General features: G+C 30.2%; 1 pseudogene; it reads left to right on the top strand.

Moving 5' to 3' along the window:
* Nucleotides 1-318: 318 nt before the first annotated feature.
* Nucleotides 319-2,827, top strand: LOC114387610 (annotated as a pseudogene).
* Nucleotides 2,828-13,116: the final 10,289 nt, after the last annotated feature.

Consider the following 13,116-nt stretch of genomic DNA (forward strand, 5'->3'; position numbering starts at 1 on the left):
ATGTCCATATTGATGTGGGACTCTCAACACATCCCCTCAAAAGATTCTTTTCTTTGGCTGAGCTAAAGGCTCATTTTCATCCTAGCAGAGAAGACATCCAAAAGGTTCCCTTAAAAATCAGACCTATCCAACTATATAAGCACTTATCATGTTCGTTAAGCACTCGATGTGGGACTCTCAACAACCCAGTCCAAGGCTATGCAAGCTTTACAACACATGCACGTTTGACTGTTAGATTACCTGGTCCTTTTATACAGATGCACTCACAAGTCAATGCTTTTCATTCTAACTAGAAGGACTAATAGAAATATCAAAACTAAAATCTGACACTCGTTAACAATGATATGATGACTGCACCAAAATAGAATTCACAGTGATGGAATTCATTCATCCATACATAACATAACATAAACTACCATATCGCCCCTTTATTATTATAGTGCTATTTGATCTTCTCCTTTCTTTGTTTCTGATTTTCTATCTAAGCCATAGAAGAAAAAAGGTAAAAGACCAAGATGCAGATTCCTCTTGTGCTGACTGGAAGGTTTAGTCATATATACGATACAAAGATGTTGTTGGTGGGTCAAGCACTCAAGCATCAGTGCTAAAGAATGAGGAAAATGGGTTGTCAACTGAAAACTCATTTGTTTCTTCTTTTCATTGTCTGGGGATCATGGTCATTTCTCTGTTATGATCTCCCAAGTGAGTACTCCATATTAGCCCTTGAAATTGACAAGTTTCCTTCGGAGGAAGGGGTGGTTGAGCTGTTTCAACGATGGAAGGAGGAAAACAAGAAGATTTACAGGAACCCAGAAGAAGAAAAGTTAAGGTTCGAGAATTTCAAGAGGAACTTGAAATACATTGTAGAGAAGAACTCGAAGCGAATTTCTCCTTACGGGCAGAGCCTCGGATTGAACCAGTTTGCTGACATGAGCAATGAGGAGTTCAAGAGTAAGTTTATGTCAAAGGTGAAGAAACCATTTAGCAAAAGGAATGGCGTGTCTAGTAAGGATCACTCTTGCGAAGATGAACCTTACTCCTTGGATTGGAGGAAGAAGGGTGTTGTGACTGCTAGCCGTGAAGGATCAAGGCTATTGTGGTAAGCTTCTATAGTCCATATACACCAATAGATTTGAAAAGATTGATGATGATTTATATTGTTCTATTATGGTTCTCTGCTTGTCAAAACTCACTACTCTAATTTAATATTTTGAACTTCGATCAGTTTTGCATATTGTAAAAGTATTTCTTATTCTATTTTTAGGTAGTTATTGGGCATTTTCTTCCACTGATGCCATAGAAGGAATAAATGCAATAGTCACCGCGGACCTTATAAGCCTTTCCGAACAGGAACTTGTGGACTGTGATAGTACTAATGATGGATGTGATGGAGGCTAGATGGATTATGCTTTTGAATGGGTTATGTACAATGGTGGGATCGACACAGAAACTAATTATCCATATATTGGTGCAGATGGTACATGCAATGTCACAAAGGTCTTCTTTCTTACTTAATATTATGACTAAGTCCTGCCTTTCTTTCCTATGTTATTTGCTTGTGTTTGTAGACCACGTTGTATTTCTGTATGCCTAATTTATTAAAATAAAAAAATTCTTGAATTAGGAGAAAACAAAGGTTATTGGCATTGATGGCTACTACGATGTGGGGCAATCTGATAGTTCTCTATTGTGTGCTACAGTGAAGCAACCCATCAGTGCCGGTATAGATGGCACTTCATGGGATTTTCAACTATACATTGGCGTAAGTGTTATTTTATTTCCTAGTATGTTTATTTGACCATTCACTATTGTAGAAGTAAAAACCAGAAAATGGACTTTGCTTCCACAAACAAGTCGTTTTCTGTTTTCTTTTTTAACAGGGAATCTACGATGGCGATTGCTCAAGTGATCCAGATGATATTGATCATGCAATTTTAGTTGTGGGTTATGGCTCAGAGGGTGATGATGATTACTGGATTGTGAAGAATTCATGGAGAACCTCATGGGGAATGGAAGGGTGCATTTATCTTAGAAAGAATACTAATTTAAAATATGGTGTGTGCAATCAACTACATGGCCTCTTATCCTACCAAAGAGCCTACTACACCATCCCCAAGTAGTCCTCCATCACCGCCGCCACCAAGTAAATGTGGACAATTCTCATATTGTCCAGCTCATGAGACATGTTGTTGACTTTATGAGTTCTTTGATTTTTGCTTAGTCTATGGTTGCTGTGAATCTGAGAATGCTGTGTGTTGCATTGGGACCGAGTTAGAGATGGACTTTGTCTCCAGGTATGAGATATCATGTCTATATTCTAGCCTCTTCCAATTGGTAACATAACATTCTTAATGTAATTAATGTTGTAACTATACTCGTAAATTTGTGTCATGTAGACGCATGGAGATTTAGTGGGAGAGGCTGCAAAGTAAAGAAAGATGGGAAGGCAACAGTTACCATGGACTAAATTTGAACAAACAGAAAAGACATATCATCACCTTCAGATGAGGAGGAATGCTTTTGCCGCACTGCTTTGAATCTAATTTTTTCTCTGTAGCTAGCTCTAATGAATAGTAATTTATGGACACCCAATATGTTATATATACGACACCTGGTGAGACAAAAAAAACAGAAAAAATATAGGTATTAGAGGTTATATTATATGATTTGACATGAGGAGAAAAATAAAGAAAAATAATGAGTGTTAGAGGTAGTATTTAAAAAAATAAATGTTTATGTACCATTTCTCATCTCATGTTTAGATTTTCTCTATACTGTGTACCACCATGGACATGGATTATATCTATCTTTGATTTAGTTTCTTCTGCTTCTTTTCTTTTTCGATAACAATTCTTCTGCTTCTTAATACAAGAAGAATGGCACTAAATATCATTTTGTTTGATAAAGTTAATGTTGTTCAAGCATTTGTTAGCCTAAGTTGAAGATGATGAGCGAAGTATAAACTTGATAACGAAAAATCTAATTACACCATGCATGTATAATTATTAATTTTATTAACATCGTCAAAAACTTTGAGGATTTTATTATTATTACACTTTGAGGAAAAAAATTGTTTACAAAGAGTTGTATTACCTTTAATTATGAGTATTTTTCGATCAAATTTTTATCATGTTTTATTTTAAAAAAATTACGAAGAGAGGACATTGAAGGGAGGTTAACAAAAAGAAAAGCTACAAATAATATTAAAAATTTAAATACAAAATTTGTTGCAATTACGGCTGGAGCATAGCTGAAATAGTATCTCATCTAGTTTTTTTCTTTTAATCCTAGAACTAGAACTGTAGTGAGTAAATAATTGTAGCCTCCACAATTTTAAGAAGAAATGACGTAAATTTCTAGCTTTCCTTTCAAGACCCTGCATGATTAAGATTAGCATAAACTTAAATTACTGTACTTATATTTATTGTTCTTTGGACCCTGGCCAATTTGACACTTTCTTTCATCATTAAAAAACATTTATTTCCCTTCAACAACTTTTGCAATAATTATTCAAGACTTGTTTGCTTATTAAAAATTAATCGCTGCGATCCCAAAAATGGAATTCATTATGCAAATATTGCAAATTTCATATGCTTAATTGTACCTAGCTAATAATCATAATTTCATGCTTCCACATTGTCTCATCAGCATTTAAAAGCTCATTTCCCCCTTCAAGTGCAATAATCCTAGTCCATTTTGTCGTTCTTTCCGACCTTTCCCGGTTCTTTGGGCAAATTCGTCTCCAACCAAGAAATTGCATGTGTTTGCTCCAACAAAAGAAGGCATACATGAGTGTAGCATGTTTGCCTTAGCTCTTGAGAAGCTCAAAAATCATGGTTTGGAAAACCAAGGTTCCAAACTTGAAATCAATTATGCTAATAATTGTTGCGATTATAAAAATGAAAAGAGTTAACGGAGAATCCCACTCTTTTCCTATTTGTTGAAAGGGCTTCAATTCATATTAAATTTTCATAAAGATATTGAATCTATATTTGTTAATTGTTCGTAAGAAAAAAAAAGATTAGCTAGGGTACGCCCAAGCTAATCAACTTTCATTAAATTAACACTCACTTCCACATATTCAATATGGAGAAAACCGGTACAATTCAACTTTTGACAAAAGAGCTAGATTTCCTAAATTTATGCTCAAAACAACAGCCAAATATCTAGGTTTTTCTAACACGTCAAATGTAGCATTGGACGGATACCTACATGAGTGTGTAGTACTGGTAACTAAATCAATTATAATTAATTTAATTCGTTTAAAATAAAAATAATTAATCAAACTAATCCGAACACTTTAATTAATTTCTATCAGATTTTGATATTTATTTGATTACTTTGATGCCATTCTATGCTTCATGGACTTTATTTTTTTATTTTTGAAGTAGACTATTGGCGCTATTATAACACCTAAGAGTGAAAAGACACACATTTGTCTGCCCGGAGCAAAGGGCAGTTAACTAACGCCAACTCTTTCTGCTGGGCTTTACATCGACACGTGGTGGTTGGATTTTCAAGCCAGTAACCAATTAACGATATAATTGTATTTTTTTTTTATTCAGACTTGTGTAATTGTATTATAAAGCAACAGAAATATGAAAATTTTTAGTATTTTCATATATAACATTGATTTGATATTTGAGGGGGCTCTGTGCTTAATTGCTCATTCCTTCTCATTGGATGTTATCCTCTATTCCTATGTTTGGTAGAGAGACAAAAAAATTAAAATTAAAATTTAAATTAGAGGAAAAATTGAAGAAAAATTATAATTTTTTATTTTTGAAATTAATTTTTTTAATTTTATATTTTCTTCAATCAAATAAAAAAAAATATCGTTATACATATTTTTTTTCTCTTGATTTTTTTTCATTTCACTTTCACTTCTTTCAAAACATCTATACAATAACAAAATCAGTCTGTAATGATGCTACAGACTTATTAATGTTACACAATAAGTTTAGAATAAGAAAAAATTCAACTCTAAATTACAATTGTATTTATTAATTGTCAACATATTAATGAAAGACAACCAATAAAAATCAATTTCTAAGATATTCTAGTTAATTTCTTTGTAAAACGCTGTCAAAATGGAAGCTGACGATAACTTTTTAATTATTTCATAAATATACTTAACATAATTGAAGTTTGATTTATTTTTGTTTTTACATTTTAGAAACATCATTAATAGGAAAAAAAATCTTTTTTTGTTACAGCTAGTAATCTTATTTGATGCACAGTCAATAAATGTGACTAGATGATAGAGCTATTTCAATTAGTATATTATAATAGTTTTAGTAAATCCACGCTATTTGTCATAACAAAAAAAGTAAATACATGCGATGTATAATCCCATTGATTGAGCCCTGCAGTTTTCAATTTAAATTTTAAATTGTCGTGTAGGAAAATTTAATAAAATTATATAGTTGAAAAAAATAACATATATTAATGAAATCAAGGATTTTATTAGTAAACCAACAAATCTTATGTTATGAAATTATTAAGGAAAATGGTAAGTAATGTCCTAAAGATATTATTTGGCATATTAAAAGTGAATTTTTTTTATTGAAAAGTATTATTAAGGCATCCAATCGTAGTTCTATTGTATACCAAACATGATTTCTTACGTAGAATAAAACATTATTATTTTCAAGAAAACAATAAAACATTATTATTGATTTTCTTACCAATGTCCTTAACAAGATCCAGCTATTAAAAGCGTCGAACACGGCCATTAATTATAAAGTCGAAATTTTTAATAATATAGTACTAACATGTCATTAATTATAAGGTAATATGTTTATATTTAATGAAAATTTAAGCTTTAAAATAAATAAGATTTCAAGATGCCCATATATTTGTATTTACTTTCTACGCATGTGTTTGAAACGTGAGGTTTAATTCTCTATTCTAGGGGTAAATTTGGCATACAAACAAGATTGAACACTTAATAGTAGTTATAGAAATCACTCAAGATTTAAACATTGTCGCATCGAATTCACGGATATAAAGGAAATAAATAAATAAAAAGACAATTAATTAACCCGCTTACTTGGGTCAGAGTTAAATTCCACAATCTCTGCTTTGTACAATTTGAAATGTTGTTTGGCATGTGTGGAATTTTGTGGTGCACATGGTAATGTTGAATACATAATTATTTTGTGTAGCCTTTTTTATTTATCATTCAACTGCAATGCTTTGGGTCAACCGTTTTCTTCTCTGCGTTGTTTTCGTGAGAAAGCGGAAAGTAGTTGAATTAAAGAACAAAGAGGGGGCGTGAGGCACGTACCAGTCAAGAATGGCAGACAACAACCATCTTCGTGGGACGTAAGAGCTATTTTTTCTAATATATATCATTCATGTTCCTTAATCAATCTGTGTCCCGTCATCTAAGGACTAGCTTCGATTAAGTCTTTTTATTTTAAAAAAATAAGAATCATGTCAATTATATGGAATTAATGAATTATAATAGTACTATACTAGTGGAGAAAAATAAAATAGTAGTCTTCCTATTGAATAAATGATAAATAGTATTTTTTTTTTCTTCCTTAAAGCGTTCAAATTATCTAATAGGCCGTCCTACTTGTACGCCATTGTGGAGCTTGGAAATGTAAATATTCAATGAACTTTTATGTAAAAAGATAAAAAGAAGTCAACATGTAAAATATGTTGTTAAAAAATAAATGAATTATATATATAATTTCATGTTACAGTTTGTGTCAAATTGTAAATTGTTTCTGGTTTACTCTCTTTATTCTGCACCCAAAGAAAAAGTATTTTTAAATCAAATTTTATAAATTAACTAACTATTATTCAGAGCTTAGATCAGATCCAGATTGGTTAGGATTTGTTTCTCCCAATGTAATTTAACACGTTCAAAATATTTACCAATAATAATAATCGTACATGATTGTCTCACACTCGTGTATCATTTTACAGTAACTATCAAATAAAAATAATTAGTGTGATAAATATATTTTAATTATTTTTTATAATATTTTTTACGATTATTTTTTTATAATATGAATTTATAAACGTTTGGACAAGTGAATTAAATAATGATTAAAAAAGAAAGACAAGTGTATTAAATGTGTGTAACCTACTGATTACCACAACGAATTATTTCATCTTGTACTAAAACCAGAGACTGAATCTAGAAATATACTAGCGTTTCATTGGACTAGCATCATGATGATCATATTAATTAATCAACTTAAAAATACAAATCAAATTATTTAAATTAGTTTGGACTTATTTGATTAATTAGTTTTTTTTTTAATTTTGACAACTATTACATAATCTACAACTATTACATCAAAGTATTTTTTATATTTTTTTCATTTATTTGAATCTTTTACTATCTTATATTCTATTGTTATCGTGTATCTTAATTTAGTTTTTTTTTATACATCTTAATCTAGTTGTTTTATTATGTAAATGTTTAACATATTTTGAGTAAAAAAGTTAAAGAAATGCGTAAAGTAAAGTGATAGTTGATGACAAAATCTAACATTAAGTAAAATTAATAATTAGCCATTAAAAAACAATAAGTATTTTTACTTTAATATAAAATTAAAATTTTATATAAAATAGGCAATAAGTAAAGATAAAATTTTAAAAAATAGATAATTTTTTTTATTATAATCCGATGACTTAAACCAAACTAACTCAATGGATAATTATTTTAAAAAATATGTAAAGTGATAGTTGATGAAAAAAATCTAATATTAATTAAAAATCTCTTATCATGTATCATAATCCGATTAAGGATAAATGTCTACGAAAGACATTATTGCTTTTGAAAAAAAACAAGATCAAAGGAACAAACTTTTATTTTTAAGAAAAATCTTAAAATCAATTTCATATTTTAGAAAAATGAAATTTCAAACTTGAAGAAATGTATACAAAAGGATTAAACCATTTAATATTAATTTCCACCAATGAGGAAGTGGTAAAACTTTCTATCAGAATTAAGAGATCACTAAATGCTTTTCCATCTTTAGAATTAGGTTTTAAAAGATTTTATAGAAAAACATCACAAGCATCACAACTAACTTCCAAATGAATAAGCAATTAAAAGGTAATGTAAAGAGAACAAGAAAAACCATAAGGTAACACCTTCGCAAAATGATTTCCGGACACATAGGGTTATACAACATAAGCATGCATCAAAAGAGTCAGTTTTCTCTACTTAAAAGGGATAAAAAAAACAAAGTGGAATACATTGCTATTGAAACAATAAAACCAATTGATTTTGAAAACAAAAGCTACCATTAAGGAAAAACACAATAACATAATTGGAAAACGAGTTTAAACACTTGAACCTCTACCAAACAATTTTAATACATAAGGTTAAAACAAACATCTTCATTCTCAAAGAAGAAATCATTTTAGACAATATCAAATAAGTTAAAACATGTTTTCACGATGAGACACAACAACGCATATATAAAACAAGATTTGTAAATCTGAAACCTTTGTAAAATCACTTTGGGTAAAATGGTGAAACATCATTTTTATTTAAAAAAATCAATTTCAAACTACATAAACATGTTAAAACATTGATGGAAACAAAGAGAAATAACCACGAAAAGATAATAGAAATATCATAGATTGTAAAAAAGAAATCTCATTAAGCACATGGGCCTAAGGATTACAAGCCTCAATATATTCTATCTTAGATAAATTCTCAATCTAGGGAATCTTGACCTCACTTAGTCTTCATCTATCATAATCCCTTTGATCGATAGGTCACAGACTCAAGGGTTCTCACATGAAAAATTGCGACAACCCATATCTTGCTAAGTATCTCTAATAGTGTGAACTGATTAAGAATCATAGTAAGATCACACAAGCATACTCATCAACTACAATAATTCTCTCCCAAGAATAATTGTACTCAATGCACAACAAACATTATACCAATTATCTCTTTAGATAATCAACTAAATATGGTTCAACAACCAACAATCCTTCTCTCATGAAAATGATTTCACAACACATAACAAAGAAGGCTAAAGACCTATTTTTCAATAAGTTTGTCATACAATGTTGCCTCCCACCTTTAGTGTCCAAATACGATTTTGAAGTGATCAGTCTCACAATCACATTGTAGCCACTTCAAATGGACAAGAACAACACATATAAAGAATTTTCTAACTTAAGTTAGAGATTCAACACACAATTGGGACCCCCCAAACCGTCATACTCAACTCTTGACAAGGTACCCATAGCAAAACAAACAACCAAAGTTACATGACAGAAAACACAACAGACCTATTTGCCCTAAGTTTGGTTCCCAAAAGACATTACTGACTTTGATATCATTAACGACCCACTACTGTTACATGAACTATAAACTATCTCAAACATGAGACTTTATTTTAGCCCATTTAAAACTTTTCAATTAATTTATTTTCGAAAGTATTTGTAAACTTTTCACATCTCAAAGGTCAAAGGCTAAAACGCACAACACCACAAGAAACATCATATGATATATATGCAACACTATAATAACTCAAATCTCCCCGATACATACATGTAAACATAAACCACAATATAAGGATAAACTACATAAACTCTAAGTTGATCAACGCTATACATAACTTTAAAGAGAAAACAAAACGGATAACGCGTCTTCATGTCCAAATACACATATTCATGTAGTCTCCAAAAGCACGAGACCACCTTCTATCCCCACGTATGTCAAATACAAGATCATCACAAGCACGAATCACATGTACAACAACATAAGGGTAAGCTTATCAAAACAAACACACTAACAAGAGATAAAACTTAAAAATTAAAATATGATCCACTATCATCACATATATAACATAACATGCATAAATCATAAATCTTAGAATTCTCATAACATAACATCTCATAATAATCTTCATTTCGTCAACCATTACATAAAGGTTCAATCATTATACATCATTGTCATCATCAATCCATCAATCATCAAATAACACAATATTTCCATGACTCATTAAGTAACACATCATTCTCAAGTCACAATTATCAATGCACATATCTATCTATCATGTTATGTCATGTTAACTCTTTACTCCTGAAAGGTTTCACCTCTCGAGCAAGTAACTCAATCACATACATTAACATAATACTCTATGATCTTGCCATTCGGGGAGACTCGAATTAACCTTGCAGAGAAAATGTGATTTTAGTGAAAATGGATAAGCGTGGATAATGACTTGCCTCAGTAAGACTTGCAAAGACATTAATATATCTAGGGATTCATCCACTCATCCATTCTATAGGCTCATTCAGTACCACTACAACCTTTAATACGAGGTTAAGGGCCTTCTTAACACCTTCAACCTACGTGCCTACTCACATGCAATGTCATTTATCAATGCATGCATGTTATGATCATTCAAATTAATATCATATGTTTTCACAAATTCATTCACAAATCTCAACACCATAAATGGTTATAATATCATAGATTTTCCATCCATTTGTTCATCACACTCATGAACCCACATATAGTTGAATAAGCATTGTAAGACATTTCAACACTTTGAATTCTTGCAAATAACTCACCAAAAACTCATGAATGTGAATTTCATGATCTCAACATAAAGTCAACTCTAATCATAAAATAACATCATCTCAATTACATCTCATATCTTCATAAATTCATTAAGATCTCAAAATAATTAATTTACACAAGGAAAACAAACATTAATCTCATCCACATTAAAATTGATCACTGGATTCAAAATTGGTCATTGGATGTGAAACTAATCAGTGGATACAAAACTAACCAATGGACACGAATTATGCAAAATTTTATAGAATTCGCCTTTCATGGCTTCCAAATCATCCTAAAACAAACTCAAAACCTTTTTTTTTATCAACTCCAATACATAAATAACATCAAAACTCTTTACAAATAGGAACTTTTGATCAATATTCGTCAAATAATCAAGAACCCCAATTTCAAACTCAAAATCTCAAATGCTCAAACTTCCATTTTTAAACAACATGATTCATTCTCAAGCAACATTTAAACCAATCCAAAGCAACCTAAACATAGAAAATGTTAAAGCTTCCATTACCTAACAAACTTAATGAACTTGCTTCGAGATTAACAAAGGAAGGAAATGAGGAGACTTTGGATCCAAGGTGCAAGCTTTCCCACTACCACTCAGCCACCACACACCCAAAATGAGTACCTTCATGAACCCCCATGCACACTTTATGAAGGAAAACAAAAATGAAGTCAAGGGGAGGAATAGAAGTGTTTACCCCTTCATGGCTCAGCTAAACGACATCAAAGGGAAAGGAAAAAAGTTTCATTTGATTACCTACACCAAACCTCAAGCTTCTAGGATTTGGGTCTCTCTTGGAAAAAAAGGAAAAGAGAAAGAAAGTCTTTTACAACTACAAATATAAATTGTGAGAGTTAAGGAAGAGTTTATGACCCTTACAATTCTCCCTTTCACAATTAAGCTTTCTCTAAGCATACTCACCCTTAACATACATTGAGGTCCTACTCAAGCCCAAACTCACTAAAACTCACTAACACAACAAACATAAGTTCGACATCACCATGTAAATAATTATTTTACTTCAAACACTTAATTTAAATTGAATTACAATCACTAAATCATGCATTATAAAAATCACAATATTTAAAATAATAGTAAATATGGTGTCAATTTTTAACTGCCATTGTTTGTAAAAGAAAATTAACAGAATTTGCAATCCTAACGAAGTTAATCCAATTCGAGGGAGATGACTAAATTGATGTGATTTTAAATTTTGAAGGACAAAAGTTAATATTTTAAAAAATTAGAGATCAAATTAAAAAATTTAAAATAACTCAGAATCCAAATTGATAATTAAACCTTTTTTATTTACATGTTTTGTTCAATAATGGCAAAATAATTTGATTGCAATTGAAAAAAACAAAAGAATTTGATTGCATATTTACTATCCTGGCTTTAAGAAAACGGAAAATCTCTGAACCTTTTAGCTTCAATGACTCATCATGCTATTATGAGATCTCCCGCATTTTTTTTATTATAAAAAGAAGTTAAAATTTTTACGTTTATTAATTTAAAATTTCTTTATCTTTGAGCTTTCTGTAACCAAAAATGAAAAAAAAAAGAAATTAAAATTTCTTAACATTATGATAAGTGATAAATGCGCTTACATCTCTACACATTAATTTTTTTTATCAGTCTCTACACATTAATTTACTTAAGCACTTCATTACATTAAAAATTATAACAATTTATTGATTCGCTTTCAAATGTGTACAGCCTTTCTATCAAAATTTGCATCATAAATTCATAAAATAATTAGTATTACATAGTTATTTTCTTGTACAGATGTTGTAAAACTCAAATAAGATAAAATGATCATTTTGTGCAATATGGGTTTTTACTTTGGTTGTCTTTTCTCCGTGCTTCGTTTTTCGGGAAGAGGAGAGATGCCTTGGGATGATTTGCTTGCCCGAAAACAAAATGATCGAGAATGATACGATGATTAGTTGCAACGTGGACTCAGACTCTGTGTGTGAGAGGGAGGAGTGGTCTATTTTAAAAAAAGAAATACTAATCAGTATTTTAGACATTGATTAATGAATTATTATTTTTTTAATATTCACAAAATTATATTATTTATAATTTTTATATTAAATATTATTTTTTATAATTTTTTAACCAACATTCTAACTGCATCACTTACAAGACCCTTTTAAAAATGGTGGATCCACAGCCACAGCTACTTTAATAGAGTTAGGACCCTTTGTTCTTCTTACCACTAACTTTTCTTCACGATTCATCCGTGGCCCATCACTTTTCATTTAAACCTTATAAATTAGCTTCGTCACGCTCTCAGAATTTAATGGTATTGCAAATGTCCAAATATGAAATTAGACAAAAGAAAAAGTAAGGCTTGATTGGTTTTTTAAAAAATATTTTAAAACTTTTACTTTAAAAACAATTTTTTATTGTTTCTTATAAAAATCTTTAAAAATAAAATTTGTCAAAATAAGCATGCTTTTGCATAGTTTTCCCCCCACGATTTGAATAAATAATTATAGTATAATAACAATACTACTCTATTGCTATAATTACGGAA

The sequence above is a fragment of the Glycine soja genome, chromosome 15 (genome assembly GCF_004193775.1).
Source record: "Glycine soja cultivar W05 chromosome 15, ASM419377v2, whole genome shotgun sequence".
In the NCBI taxonomy this organism is placed as follows: Eukaryota; Viridiplantae; Streptophyta; class Magnoliopsida; order Fabales; family Fabaceae; genus Glycine; species Glycine soja.